This window comes from Bombina bombina, chromosome 4 (assembly GCF_027579735.1).
Source record: "Bombina bombina isolate aBomBom1 chromosome 4, aBomBom1.pri, whole genome shotgun sequence".
Taxonomy (NCBI): Eukaryota; Metazoa; Chordata; class Amphibia; order Anura; family Bombinatoridae; genus Bombina; species Bombina bombina.
This window is the reverse complement of record NC_069502.1, coordinates 107546240-107559635: the sequence shown is the minus strand read 5'-3', so window position 1 is coordinate 107559635 and position 13396 is coordinate 107546240. Positions and strand designations below refer to the sequence as shown.

The following is a 13396-nucleotide window of genomic DNA, read 5'->3' as shown; positions in this document are numbered from 1 at the left end:
TAACAAAATAGATAATGCAGAATTCTGGATACACTCCAACAAAGGAATATACGTCATACCTTATGGTAAAAGATACTAGTAACAGGCTTGGGAGTCTGAATCATGGTCAATTAAAAAAAAACACGCTTAGACAGAACTAAATGTTCGTATATTCAAACAGAAAGCTTCAGGTAAACGAAAATTGGAAGGAAAGCCATCAGAGCATTGTAGATCACTCAACTCCAAGACACTTTAGGTCTAGATCGGATGAAAAGTTCCCTCTTTTGTGGGAACCACAAATGTACTAGAATAAAATACCGAACTAGAACTATCACTCCCAGGAAGGATAGGTCCTGAACACATTTCAAGAATGCCTCTCTTCCATCTAAACTGCAAATAATCTAGATAATCTTGAGATTAGGAATGTGCCCCTGGGAAGAAGAATTTGAAATTTGTGATACTTAACAGCTTTGCTGTGTTGCTCATTGCCTCCTCCTGCTGGCCAGGACTCAGGAGTGATATTCCTACTAGTAATTGATGACATATATATATATAGAATTGCTCTTTGCAGTTTTAATAATTTTCTAGATTGATATTCAAGAAAGTTAGAGAATTCAGAGCATGAGTACTCAAATTTAGTTGGATCTGCAGCTCTGCTTTAACTAAATCAATGTTCATGCCGTTTCTCTCTCTTGACCAGACATTAGTTAAGTTACTGAAGACTCTCTCAGCATAGGCATTACTGGCGGGCACAGATACTACAAAAGAAATAACTTTCTTAAGTTGTGGTGCATCTTGCTTTTCGAAGAAATCTTTCCAAATATTGGCATTCTCTATATTTTTGGGGAGTGCTGGAAAAGCAACACGAAGACTGCAAAAATCTTTATATAGGGCATCAAGATCAACATTGATATGAAGCAGTGAAGGTATTGCACAGAATTCCTCCCATGTCAGTGGAAATTCTTGAGAGTTACTTGAATTAAGAGTAAGACAGCTAAACTTTTTATAAATACATTCTTCACTAAAATTATACCGTTCTGTGAGATAAGATATAGCTCTCCTTAGGAACTGGTCTGCTTCTTCTTTAAAAAGCTCCTGCTCTCCTGGTCAGGTGACACATTTTTAAGTATGGAACCCACCTTACTACCATAGAAACTATCCTTAAATTGTCTCTCTAAATGAGAAAGCAGCTTATGCCATACTTCATTTATCTCCAAAGCAGTGCAAGAATCACTTTCTAGTTGAAGCACAGCAATAGAAAACTCTGGCATCACATTGTGTATAAAAAAGAGGTAACACTCAGGAAGACCAACTTCTGCTTCATCACTTCCATCCTGGCGTCTTGGTGAAATAAAATTCCAAATTAAATCAGCACATTTGTCTTTACCTTTAGATAAAAAGTAACTCTTGAGAGCAGGCCAGCTATATACCAGTCGTTCTATTGCAGGTAAAAGGGACAGCCGCCTTTTGGGGACATGTCTGAGACATTCCCTTTATTCAATTTTTGAGAAATCAAAACGTTCTCTTAGCTCATCTGTGCGTTTAGCTGAAGAGCTAAGCTCATTATATATTTTGATAACCACACACTCAACATCATAAGAAAGGGCTTTGTTAGCATATTTCACACAATTATTTATGATATGGCAGTTACAATTAGCCTTGATAACATGTGTATTGGCATCTCTTAACTTCTGGTACACAGAGTTATGTTCCCTGTAGTTGACAGACACATTATCAGCACTGTAGGCACTAATCTGATGTAGGTTCAGGCCATTTGCCTCAGTGATTGTCTTCAAACATTGAAAAATATCCTCTGAACTCTCTTTGGGATCATCCTAAAAGTCAAGCAATTTCCGACAAATTCCTTTTTCCTGACTAAAATATTGAACAGCATAAATAAAGGTTTTAACGTTTCCAACATTTAAGGTGTCAGAGGACACTGAAAAGTAGAAGACACTGTTCAGTTCCTTCACTACACATTCTTGTGAGAAAGGCCCGAGAACATTGCAACTTATGGAGGTTGCCTTTGTGCGTCCACATGAATTTTTTTTTGCAGTTTTGCTGTCAGGAAACAGTGTAGGAAACAATTTGATTCCACAATCTAAGCTGGAGTAGCTGAGACCATGTTTTACATTATGATAGACAGAGAGTACTTCAGACTTCACAATAGACTCTTCATCATTTGAATTATTTTTTGCAAAGAATGTATGCGTTGTATTACTCATGGCTTTGGCATTTTCAAACCTTTTATGTTTTGATGAATTTTTGTGGAGTACTACAGCTAACCTGCCCTCATATTTTATTCTGAAATTAACTTTACATAAGATACAGTAAGCATCATGCTTGTCATGACCACAAATCCAATCCTGGAAGTCTGGATCTTCCTCCCATGTCTTGCAATAAGTTGTCCATCTCTTTTTCTTTGGTGGCTTCAATGATTTCTTTGTGACATTACGAATTGTTATATCATCCGTCTCTGCTGTAGTAGAATCCTCTGATGAAGACATTCTCAAACTGCCCTTTATCTTCCAACTGTAAGACAGAAGATTGTCCCATGCTGCATCAATGATGCATCAATGAATTTGAAGAACTGATATTTATATATATATATCCCTTGATTGCCTACTAAGGTCAGCAAACATGAGCTTGAATTATTTGTCAGGCAGCAACTGCTGCTAGACTGAGCAACACACAACCTTACTGCTTTAGCATCAACAGGGCTATTTAGGTAGTGGCTAAAGGATTACATATGTTATAAAGACTGTATACAGTGTATGTGTGATAGTGCTACAACAAGACTGCTTCCTAAACTAGTGTTATTCCTCTCACATATCATATATAGTTATATACTATTTGCGCATACAATGGCAGCAAAGACTACTAAATAGTCATAGCTGACATATTGCGGCTTCACTTACCTAGAACAAAGAGGTAGTGTGCTGTGATGCGCAAATGATAATGACTACAGGGCAGGCTGAGCAAGCTTCGGCTGGCGGCAGGTCCAGTTCTTGTATTTCTTGATTAAGTTCAGGCTTTAGCTGACAGCAAGTGTCACACGCAACAGGATTGGAGGCTTTCAATGAACCTTTTGGAAACAACTAAAAATGAAAAGAGAGTGTTAGGGCAAAACAGTAAACTGTCAATACAATGGCAGCAAACACTACTAAACAGTCATAGCTGACATATTGCGGCTTCACTTACCTAGAAAAAAAGAGGTAGTGTCCTGTGATGCGCAAATGATAAAGACCGCAGGGCAGGCGGAGCAAGCTTCGGCTGGCAGCAGGTCCAATTCTTGTTTTTCTTGAATAAGATCAGGCTTTAGCTGACAGCAAGTGTCACACACAACAGGGTTGGAGGCTTTCAATAAACCTTTTGGAAACAACTAAAAATGAAAAGAAAGTGTTAGGGAGCAACAGTAGTGCTGACTGCTAAATAACTAAACAGCAGTGAGCACAATGTCATAGATGACATGTTGCTGACATAGTGCATTTTAACCATCAAAAAAGAATAACAAGAGAAGAAAGCAAAATTGTATGTTAATTTAAAAGTTTAATTTTGACTACAGTGTACCTTTAAATTATATACCATAGGTTGGTAAAAATGTTTCATACACTTATTAACAATATTAAAGGGACAGCCAAGTCCAAAAAACTTTCATGATTATTATAGGGCATGTAATTTGAAACAACTTTCTAATTTACTTTTATCACCAATTTTGCTTTGTTTTCTTGGTATTCTTAGTTGAAAGCTAAACCTAGGAGGTTCATATGCTAATTTCTTAGACCTTGAAGGCCGCCTCTAATCTAAATGCATTTTGATAGTTTTTCACCACTAGAGGGCATTAGTTCCTGTGTTTCATATAGATAACATTGAGCTCATGCTCGTGAATTTACCATGGAGACAGCTCTGATTGGCTAAAATGCAAGTCTGTCAAAAGAACTGAAATAAGGGGGCAGTCTGCTGAGGCTTAGATACAAGGTAATTACAGAGGTAAAACGTGTAGTATTATAACTGTGTTAGTTATGCAAAACTGGGGAATTGGTAATTAAGGGATTATCTATAGTGATGTTGCAAACCTAAAAATTTGGGTTCGCGAACGTCGAACGCAAACTTCCACAACTGTTCGTGAACGGGCGAACCGGGCGAACCGCCATAGACTTCAATAGGCAGGCGAACTTTAAAACCCACAGGGACTCTTTCTGGCCACAATAGTGATGGAAAAGTTGTTTCAAGGGGACTAACACCTGGACTGTGGCATGCCGGAGGGGGATCCATGGCAAAACTCCCATGGAAAATTACATAGTTGATGCAGAGTCTGGTTTTAATCCATAAAGGGCATAAATCACCTAACATTCCTAAATTGTTTGGAATAACATGCTTTAAAACATCAAGTATGATGTTGTATCGATCAGGTAGTGTAAGGGTTACGCCCGCTTCACAGTGACAGACCAAACTCCCTGTTTAAAGGGACAGTCTACACCAGAATTTTATTGTTTTAAAAGATAGATAATCCCTTTATTACCCATTTCCCAGTTTTGCATAACTAACACATTTATAATAATATACTTTTAACCTCTGTGATTATCTTGTATATAAGCCTCTGCAAACTGCCCCTTTTTTCAGTTCTTTTGACAGACTTGCAGTCTAGCCAATCAGTGCCTGCTCCCAGATAACTTCTCGTGCACGAGCACAGTGTTATTTATATGAAATACGTGAACTAACACCATCTAATGGTCAAAAACTGTTAAAATGCAATCTGAAAGAGGTGGGCTTCAAGGTCTAAGAAATTAGCATATGAACCTCCTAGGTTAAGCTTTCAACTAAGAATAGCAAGAGAACAAAGCAAAATTGGTGATAAAAGTAAATCGGAAAATTGTTTAAAATTACATGCTCTATCTGAATCATGAAAGTTTATTTTGACCTAGACTGTCCCTTTAACGCACTGCAAACAACCGCAAACAGTCCATTTGCACAACCGCAAACTCCCCATTTGCACAAGGTTGGATACCAAGCTAGCCATGTCCCGTTCCTTGTCCTCACTGATGTCATTGAAGGTCTCTTCCTCCACCCAGCCACGTACAACACCAAGGGTCCCCGAAAGGTGACAACAAGCCCCCTGGGATGCCTGCTGTGTTTGGTCTTCCACCACCTCAAAGCCACCTTCCTCCTCTGACTCCTCTTCTTCAGACTCCTCTCTCTGCGTTGCCTCTCTCTGTATTATTATATGGTGTGTTAAGTAGTACTATTCCTATCAGTTTAATCCCTGTTCCGTCCCCTATCAGGGGACGTGTATATGGCATGGATTTTAGGAACCGGGAGATGGAAAAAGATGCTTGGTCGGTCCTCCTACTTCAAATTTGGGGCACTGCACGTGCAATCTAATGTGCCACCAGATATGAGTGGTGTGTTAAGTAGTTCTATTCTTATCAGTTTAATCCCTGTTACGTCCCCTATCAGGGGACGTGTATATGGCATCGATTTTAGGAACCGGGAGATGGAAAAAGATGCTTGGTCGGTCCTCCTACTTCAAATTTGGGGCACTGTGCGTGCAATCTAATGTGCCACCAGATAGGAGTGGTGTGTTAAGTAGTTCTATTCTTATCAGTTTAATCCCTGTTACGTCCCCTATCAGGGGACGTGTATATGGCATCGATTTTAGGAACCGGGAGATGGAAAAAGATGCTTGGTCGGTCCTCCTACTTCAAATTTGGGGCACTGCGCGTGCAATCTAATGTGCCACCAGATATGAGTGGTGTGTTAAGTAGTTCTATTCTTATCAGTTTAATCCCTGTTACGTCCCCTATCAGGGGACGTGTATATGGCATCGATTTTAGGAACCGGGAGATCGAAAAAGATGCTTGGTGGGTCCTCCAACTTCAAATTTGGGGCACTGCGCGTGCAATCTAATGTGCCACCAGATAGGAGTGGTGTGTTAAGTAGTTCTATTCTTATCAGTTTAATCCCTGTTACGTACCCTATCAGGGGACGTGTATATGGCATCGATTTTAGGAACCGGAGATTGAAAAGATGCTTGGTCGGTCCTCCTACTTCAAATTTGGGGCACTGCACGTGCAATCTAATGTGCCACCAGATAGGAGTGGTGTGTTAAGTAGTTCTATTCTTATCAGTTTAATCCCTGTTACGTCCCCTATGAGGGGACGTGTATATGGCATCGATTTTAGGAACCGGGAGATGGAAAAAGATGCTTGGTCGGTCCTCCTACTTCAAATTTTGGGCACTGCGCGTGCAATCTAATGTGCCACCAGATAGGAGTGGTGTGTTAAGTAGTACTATTCTTATCAGTTTAATCCCTGTTAAATCCCCTATCTGGGGACGTGTATATGGCATCGATTTTAGGAACCGGGAGATGGAAAAAGATGCTTGGTCGGTCCTCCTACTTCAAATTTGTGAGTGGTGTGTTAAGTAGTACTATTCCTATCAGTTTAATCCCTGTTATTTGCCTTTTTTTTTGTTTGGTTTTTGAAGCCACAGTGCAGCACCAGAGGCCATAAAAATGAGGCATGTACACATGCCTGAAAAATTAGGTATTGTTGCAGCCGCTGCTGTAGCATTGGCCAGAAAAATTGATGTTTGTTTCCCAGGCAGAAAGTGCCCTAAAACATTGCGGCTTGAACCCTAGTTGGTGGCGGATAAGTGACGCAAGTCATCCGGCATTCAGAGATAAAATACAGCAGCGTGTGGACCATTTTTAGCCCAAGGCAGCTCATCTCATCAGGCCTTTTTTAGTCGAATGTATCACCCAGTGTCAGTCCCTTCAGGATCCATCCCTCATTCATCTTAATAAAGGTGAGGTAATCTAGACTTTTTTGACCTACGCAACTTCTCTTTTCAGTGACAATACCTCCTGCTGCACAGAAGGTCCTTTCTGACAGGACACTTGAAGCGGGTCAGGCCAGAAGTTCTATCGCAAATTGGGATAGCTCAGGCCACAGGTCAAGCCTGCACACCCAGTAGTCAAGGGGTTCATCGCTCCTCAGAGTGTCGATATCTGCAGTTAAGGCGAGGTAGTCTGCTACCTGTCGGTCGAGTCGTTCTCTGAGGGTGGACCCCGAAGGGCTGTGGCGATGCGCAGGACTTAAAAAGCTCTGCATGTCCTCCATCAACAACACGTCTGTAAAGCGTCCTGTCCTTGCCGGCGTGGTCGTGGGAGGAGGAGGATTACTTTCACCTCTTCCCCTGTTAGATTCCCGTTGTGCTGTGACATCACCCTTATACGCTGTGTAAAGCATACTTTTTAATTTATTTTGGAACTGCTGCATCCTTTCCGACTTACGGTAATTCGGTAACATTTCAGGCACTTTATGCTTATACTGGGGGTCTAGTAGCGTGGACACCCAGTACAGGTCGTTCTCCTTCAGCTTTTTTATACGAGGGTCCCTCAACAGGCACGACAGCATGAAAGACCCCATTTGCACAAGGTTGGATGCCGAGCTACTCATGTCCCGTTCCTCATCCTCAGTGATCTCACTGAAGGTATCTTCTTCCCCCCAGCCACGTACAACACCACGGGTACCAGATAGGTGACAACGAGCACCCTGGGATGCCTGTTGTGGTTGGTCTTCCTCCTCCTCCTCCTCAAAGCCACATTCCTCCTCTGACTCCTCTTCCTCACAATCCTCTTCCAGCGTTGCCGCAGGTCCAGCAAATGATGCTGATAATGCTGTTTCTGGTGGTGATGGTGACCACAACTCTTCCTCTTCACGCTCATCTACGGCCTGATCCAACACTCTTCGCAGGGCACGCTCCAGGAAGAAAACAAATGGTATGATGTCACTGATGGTGCCTTCGGTGTGACTGACTGGGTTTGTCACCTCCTCAAAAGGACGCATGAGCCTACAGGCATTGCGCATGAGCGTCCAGTAACGTGGCAAAAAAATTCCCAGCTCCGCAGAGGCTTTCCTAGCACCCCGTTCATACAAATAGTTGTTAACGGCTTTTTCTTGTTGGATCAGGCGGTCGAACATTAGGAGTGTTGAATTCCAACGCGTCGGGCTGTCACAAATCAAGCGCCTCACTGGCATGTTGTTTCGCCGCTGAATATCTGAAAAGTGCGCCATGGCCGTGTACGAACGCCTGAAATGGCCACACACCATCCTGGCCTGCTTCAGGACGTCCTGTAAGCCTTGGTACTTATGCACAAAGCATTGTACGATCAGATTACACACATGTGCCATGCACGGCACATGTGTCAACTTGCCCAAATTCAATGCCGCCACCAAACTTCTTCCGTTGTCACTAACCACTTTGCCGATCTCCAGTTGGTGCGGAGTCAGCCACTGATCCACCTGTGTGTTCAGGGCGGACAGGAGTGCTGGTCCGGTGTGACTCTCTGCTTTCAGGCAAGTCAACCCCAAGACGGCGTGACACTGCCGTATCCAGGATGTGGAATAGTACCTGGGGAGCTGGGGGGGTGCCGTTGATGTGGAGCAAGACACAGCAGCAGAAGAGGACTCAGCCGAGGAGGTTATGGAAGAGGATGGAGTAGGAGGAGTAGAGGAGGTGGCAGCAGGCCTGCCTGCAAGTCGTGGCGGTGTCACCAACTCCTTGGCAGCCGTCAGCAGGTTTACCCAATGCGCAGTTTAGGTGATATACCTGCCCTGACCATGCTTTGCAGACCAGGTATCAGTGGTCATATGGACCCTTGCCCCAACACTGTGTGCCAGACATGCCATTACTTCCTTTCGCACAATCGAGTACAGGTTGGGGATTGCCTTTTGTGCAAAGAAATTTTGGCCGGGTACCTTCCACTGCGGTGTCCAAATAGCTACAAATTTTTTGAACGCCTCAGACTCCACCAGCTTGTATGGTAAAAGCTGGCGGGCTAAGAGTTCAGTCAAGCCAGCTGTCAGATGCCAGGCAAGGGGGTGACTTTGTGACATTGGCTTCTTATGCTCAAACATGTCCTTGACAGACACCTGACTGTGGGCAGATGAGCAGGAACTGGAGTGGCGGATGGTTGAGAGGGGGCAAGGAGGACAGCAGTGGTTGACGTGGCTGAAGATACTGGACCAGGAGGAGGATGGCGGCTTTGAGTTTGTGTGCTGCTTGTACTCATGTGTTGATCCCATAGGCGTTTGTGATGTGCGATCATGTGCCTTCGCAAAGCAGTTGTACCTAGGTGGGTGTTGGACTTCCCACGACTCAGTTTATTTTGGCACATGTTGCAAATGGCATCACTGTTGTCAGAGGCAGACACACAAAAAAAAATGCCACACTGCTGAGCTCTGCAATGACGGCATTCTGGTGGTGGCAACAGCATGCGTTGATTGGCGTGCTGTCTGGCTGACCCCGAGTGCCGATGCATGCTGTCTGACTGTGCCACTAGCTCCTTGCGACGACCTCCCCCTCCTTCCAACTCGTCTCCTCCTCCTCTCTGTCTCCCCATCTGAACTTTCCCCCTCTTCTTCTTCTCTTCTAGTGGGCACCCACGTGACATCCACGGACGCATCATCATCATCAACCGCTTCACTTGTATCTCACAACTCAACAAAGGAAGCAGCAGCGGGTACAACATCATCATCATCACACCGTACGTCCATGTGTGTAATGCTGCCTGACTGAGACTTATCCCTTTTATCTACATCCTCTGGCAATAATGGTTGCGCATCACTATCACTCATTTCTTCCAACTGATGTGTAAATAACTCCTCTGACAGATCAAGTGAAGCGGCTGTGGTGCTAGTGTTGGTGGTGGCGGCAGGTGGGCGATTGGTAACTTGAGAGGTGCCCGAAGCTAAGCTGGAGGAGGATGGTGCGTCAAGGTTCCGAGCGGAAGCTGTAGAAGATTGGGTGTTCTGTGCTAGCCAGTCAACTATGTCCTCAGAGTCAGAAATGTTCGAGTTCGGGGTACGTGGCCTCTGAATACTAGGCATTATTCTAGGGCCAAAGGGAATCACAGCACCACGAACACGACGGCCCCTGCAGGGTGGCCTGCCTCTGCCTGTCATTTTTTTTTTTCGATTAGTGGTACTATGCATGCAAGCTACTGTGACAACAGATATGAGTGGCACTGTGCACTGGCACACACGCTTGCAGACAACTAACTGCTATTCAATTTATTACAGTCAAAATTGTATTTTTTTTTTAAATGTACACTACTGTTACACCAGATATGAGTTGCACTGGTGTGACACTGTGCCCTGGCAGGCACTGAAACGCACACATGTGAAGGAAACTGGCTGCTATTATTTAACACAGTCAAAAAAGTTTTTTTTTTTTTAAATCTACACTACTGTACACCAGATATGAGTTGTACTGGGGTGACACTGTGTCCTGGCAGGCACTGAAACGCACACGTGTGAAGGAAACTGACTGCTATTATTTAACACAGTCAAAAAAGTGTTGTTTTTTTTATATTTAAACTACTGTTACACCAGATAGGTGTTGCACTGGGGTGACACTGTGCGCTGGCAGGCAGGCACTGAAACGCACACGTGTGAAGGAAACTGACTGCTATTATTTAACACAGTCAAAAAAGTGTTTTTTTTTTTTTAAATCTACACTACTGTTACACCAGATATGCGTTGCACTGGGGTGACACTGCGCCCTGGCAGGCAGGCACTGAAACGCACACGTGTGAAGGAAACTGACAGCTATTATTTAACACAGTCAAAAAAGTGTTGTTTTTTTATATTTAAACTACTGTTACACCAGATATGAGTTGAACTTGGGTGACACTGTGCCCTGGCAGGCAGGCAGGCAGGCATAGAAACGCACACGTGTGAAGGAAACTAACTGCTATTATTTAACACAGTCAAAAAAGTGTTGTTTTTTTTATATTTAAACTACTGTTACACCAGATATGAGTTGCACTGGGGTGACACTGTGCCCTGGCAGGCAGGCACTGAAACGCACACGTGTGAAGGAAACTGACTGCTATTATTTAACACAGTCAAAAAAGTGTTGTTTTTTTTATATTTAAACTACTGTTACACCAGATATGAGTTGCACTGGGGTGACACTGTGCCCTGGCAGGCAGGCACAGAAACGCACACGTGTGATGGAAACTGACTGCTATTATTTAACACAGTCAAAAAAATGTTGTTTTTTTTATATTTAAGGAAACTGACTGCTATTATTTAACACAGTCAAAAAAGTGGTTTTTTTTTTAAATCTACACTACTGTTACACCAGATATGAGTGGTGGCACTGGGCAAGTGGGCACAGTATACTCTGTGAGCCTGACACACGCTGGCAGGCAGGCAACTGCAATTAGATTACACAGGAAAAAAAAAAAAAGCAGCCCTATAAAGGGCTTTTTGGGGTGCTGTCCTTACAGCAGAGATGAGATGAGTCCTTTAGGACTGTAGTGGACACTGAATATACTAGCCTAGCTATCGATTTCCCTATTAATCAGCAGCAGCTACACTGTCCCTCCTCTCCCTAAGAATGCAGCTTCCGAATGAATCTAAAATGGATGCTGTCCAGGAGGTAGGAGGGTCTGGGAGGGAGGGTCTGCTGCTGATTGGCTGGAATGTGCCTGCTGACTGTGAGGTACAGGGTCAAAGTATTACTCAATGATGACGAATAGGGGGCGGATCGAACATCGCATATGTTCGCCCGCCGCGGCGAACGCGAACATGCTATGTTCGCCTGAACTATTCTCCGGCGAACAATTCGCGGCATCACTAATTATCTATCTTTTAAAGCAACAAAAATTCTGGTGTTGACTGTCCCTTTAACTTCTCTTTATAAATACCAAAATATCGCCCCTCACCACAAAAAAAAGTTTTAAAAAGTACAAATGCACATATATTGAATGTAAATATTTGTAATATTAATGTATTGCCAAAAATGCTTCTGTTAAAATCTATAGCTGTTGTAACTTGTAATGTAACATTTTTCTCTGCACACATGCATGTGAATCATAGCTAGATATATAACAGCCTTTTTAAATACTTCAGCTGCTCAAAGCATCAGTGGGGCTGTCAGTATAGCATATTAGCAATTAACAAATTGATTTTCTACCAGATGGTACAAGCACCTTATGCTCTGAGCCAATTGCTGTATTTAAAATGCTATTGCTGCGCATAGTTAAATACACTTTTAAAACGGTTGTAGATTTCATTAGAAGCATTTTTGGTAATTTGTGTATAAACAACATTACGATTTACTTCTATTATCTAATTTTCTTCATTCTTTAGATAGCCTTTTGTGGAAGAAACAGCAATGCACATGGGTGAGCCAATCACACGAGGCATCTATGTGCAGCCACCAATCAACAGCTGCTGAGCCTATTTAGATATGCTTTGCAACAAAAGGATATCAAGAGAATGAATCTAATTAGAAGTAAATTGGAAAGTTGTTTAAAAATGCACACTTTGTTCTACCTTAATTCCGATTGGCTGATAGAATTCTATCAGAAAATCGGAATTCAAGGGACGCCATCTTGGATGACGTCATTTAAAGGAAAATTAATTCTGTTTGAAAACGTCGCCAGAAGAGGATGCTCCGCGTCGGATGTCTTGAAGATGGACCCGCTCTGCGCCGGATGGATGAAGATAGAAGATGCCGCCTGGATGAAGACTTCTGCCCATCTGGATGACTTCTTCTGGCCGGTTTCAATGAAGACTTCTGCCCATCTGGAGCACCACTTCGCCTGGCTTCGTTGAGGACTTCAGCCTGGCTGGGTGAAGACTTCTCAAGGTAGGGTGATCTTCGAGGGGTTAGTGTTAGGTTTTATTAAGGGGTATTGGGTGGGTTTTAGAGTAGGGTTGGGTGTGTGGGTAGTGGGTTTTAATGTTGGGGGGGTATTTTTTTTACAGGTAATAGAGCTGATTACTTTGGGGCAATGCCCCGCAAAAGGCCCTTTTAAGGGCTATTTGTAATTTAGTATAGGGTAGGGCTTTTTAGTATTTTGGGGGGCTTTTTTATTTATTAGGAGGATTAGATTAGGTGTAATTAGTTTAAAAAACTTGTAATTATTTTATTATTTTCTGTAATTTAGTGGGGGGGGGTTCGTACTTTAGATAATTTTTTTCAATTGTATTTAATTGTAGTTAGTTCAGGTAATTAATTTAATTATAGTATAGTGTTAGGTGTACTTTTGTTAGGATTAAGTTGTAAAGTGAAATTTTTTTATTATATAGATAGATTAAAGGGACAGTCTACACCAGAATATTTATTGTTTTAAAAGATAGATAATCCCTTTATTACCCATTCCCCAGTTTTGCATAATCAACACAGTTATAATAATATACTTTTAACCTCTGTGATTATCTTGTATCTAAGCCTCTGCAAACTGCCCCTTTTTTCAGTTCTTTTGACAGACTGCTCCCAGATAACTTCACGTGCACAAGCACAGTGTTATCTATATGAAATACGTGAACTAACACCCTCTAGTGGTGAAAAACTGTAAACATACAATCTGAAAAGAGGTGGGCTTCAAGGTCTAAGA

The 13396-nt window shown here is 42.7% G+C and overlaps 1 long non-coding RNA gene across 1 annotated transcript; it reads right to left on the bottom strand.

Moving 5' to 3' along the window:
- Positions 1-2282: 2282 nt before the first annotated feature.
- On the bottom strand, positions 2283-5145 carry LOC128655967 (uncharacterized). The gene is made up of 4 exons (XR_008401947.1): positions 4988-5145; positions 3181-3361; positions 2898-3077; positions 2283-2511 (listed from the first exon to the last, which is right to left on the bottom strand). It is a non-coding gene; the product is annotated as an uncharacterized LOC128655967 (long non-coding RNA).
- Positions 5146-13396: the final 8251 nt, after the last annotated feature.